Here is a 2692-nt window from a genome sequence, read left to right as displayed (position 1 = left end):
TGGCTGTGCAGCAATGTAAATAATGACAGACTGGCAGCTCTCTGTAGGGGGAGGGGCGGCATGATGGCACCACACACACATATAGATTCCTATAGAGCTCATAGTGTCTCAGCTTTTCATGTGAAAAATTAGGAGCGCAATGGCATGTGCACTGATTTAATTTACAGGCAAAGATAGTTACACCCTGACTTTCCACATAAATTCACTACACATTTTCCACTCATGGTTTGTAAATAGGGTTGCCACCATTTCTGGAAAAAAATACCGGCCTTCCTATATATTTATCTTTTTTCCCTATTGATAACAATGGCATCAACCATCATTTTTACCGGCCAGGTGGCAACTTTATTTGTAAATATAATTCTGGTTCTGACTCTTGAAACAATGTAGCAAAAGTCCTCCGGGTCAGGGAATCAGCCTGCTTCTGCCAGGTCCTGGCATTTCAAGTACACAGGGGCCCAAACAGTCCCCCAGGCCCAAAAAAAAGTGAGTCTATGGCATCTTACAGCATTTGCCAGAATCCTCAGATTGACAGTCCGGGCCTGGCTTCTCCTGCATTGTTTTTAGAGGACAGAACCAGCAGTGCAGAGAATATAAACAGCCAGACAGATACTGCGTTCAACTGCAGTTAGGGCAAGGCCAGACGTGGCGTTTTTACGTTGCGTTTTTAAAAAAGAACAGCCAGGCGTTGATACGCCACTGAAACCACATGCGACCGTCAACATGCGTTTTTCAGGCATTTTTCAGCACATAGGATTCTTTTCCCAACATGCACTTCTCATTGTTCTCATTGAGAATTTGGACGCCATATTTAAAATATGCTGCGCATTTACACAAAGTGTGGTTTCAAATGTGCAGATCCCATAGAGTCTATTGATTTGGTAGTTTCTCGACGTATTGGCGTTTCTGCTAAAAAACGCTAATACTGGCGTCCTGTGGTGGATTTCAGCTTACAATCGCTCTGTGTGAATTGCCATAGTGCGTTTTCCATTAATTTCAGTGGTAGTGTAGTTTATAAATACGCAACGTAAAAACGCCACGTCTGGCCTTGCCCTTACAACTCTTAAGGTGGCCATAAACGTAGAGATCGCCAAATGAGAGGATCTCTCCACGATATGCCCACATTGCAGTGGGCGATATCGGGCTGATCCGATCGTGGGCCCTAGGCCCCAACAATCGGATCATAATGTATCCGATACGGGCGGTTGGATCATGGGACCGCGTAGACGCACAGATGCGGCCACAATCCAAAGGGATTGTATAACCTGCCCGATCGAGATATAGCGATATCGATCGCGGAAGCCCGTCGGATGGCCCCATGCAAGGGCCAATAAGATGCCGACTCTGTCTGTCAGCAGCTTTTACCGGCCCGTGTATGGGGGCCTTAAGCCATTGAACATGTGCAACAGGAGGGGATCAAATAGGGCCTATGACAGAGGGGGGGGCTGAAAAAATGTTATGGCCTGATTCATGGTCTGCAATGAGGGCAGGTTGGGGACGGTACAGGGCTCAGCAATTGTGCCCATGTTTAGGCTCTCTGTTTGGACTAGCACTGTCTATCTAGGTGCTTACCCTTCAAGGCAATGGTGGAGCAATTCGGATTATTTTGCCAGCCACCCACCAACTAGGGTTGCCACCTGGCCAGTATTTTACTGACCTGGCTGGTAAAAATGATGGTTGATCCCAATGTTATTAATAGGGAAAAAAGATAAATATATAGGAAGGCCGGTATTTTTTTTCCAGAAAAGGTGGCAACCCTACTACGAACCCGGTTGGAAATCACTTGGGTAGTTAAATGCTGTGATTCGCACAGTGCACCATTGCTGTTATTATAGCTTTTAAAGGAGAACCAAACCCTAAAAAATAAATATGGCAAAAAATGCCATATTTTATATACTGAAGTTATTGCACCTGCCTACATTTTCAGCTTGTCAATAGCAGCAATGATCCAGGACTTCAAACTTGTCACAGGGGGTCACCATCTTGGAAAGTGTCTGGGACACTCACATGCTCAGTGTTCTCTGAGCAGCTGTTGAGAAACTAAGCTTAGGGGTTGTCACAAATTATCAGGCAAAAAAATGAGGGTTGTCTGTAATATAAGCTGATGCTACAGCGCTAATTATTAAATTCTGATGCTATTTGCACTGGTTTCTGAGCTGCCATGTAATTATCTGTATTAATTAATTAGCCTTATATTGTGCAGTTTATATTTTATTGTGTACTGTATATATTTTGAGTGAGTCCCTAAGCTCAGTAAGTGACAGCAGCACAGATCATGTGCAGTGAATCGGCAGAAAAGAGATGGGGAGCTACTGGGGCATCTTTGGAGACACAGATCTTTACTGCTAAAGGGCTGTGGTTGCCTTGGGCTGGTACAGAAGCCCAAAACATAATGTACAACATTTCTAGCTACTTCTTTAGTTAAGCTTTAGTTCTCCTTTAAGTGGAAAGGATTGTGACTGGAGGGTGGATTTATCAGGAGGAATTTGATTTGTTTGTAGGCTGTAGGGCAGGAACATGCTCACAATACACACACCGCAGCAGCCTGTTGCACATTTACCCTGCTGCTTGTCTGTGACCAGCCATTCTGAATGGGCAGCAGCTATACCTGTAGTAGTGAAGAGAAGAGAGGTGTATGTACAGAGGAAAGGACTCGTGCTCAGAAGTGAAGGTCTTGTCCATTTAGATCAGT

The sequence above is a fragment of the Xenopus laevis genome, chromosome 1L (assembly GCF_017654675.1).
Source record: "Xenopus laevis strain J_2021 chromosome 1L, Xenopus_laevis_v10.1, whole genome shotgun sequence".
NCBI classification, from domain to species: Eukaryota; Metazoa; Chordata; class Amphibia; order Anura; family Pipidae; genus Xenopus; species Xenopus laevis.
The sequence above is the reverse complement of the archived record's forward strand: the minus strand, read 5'-3'. Positions refer to the sequence as shown.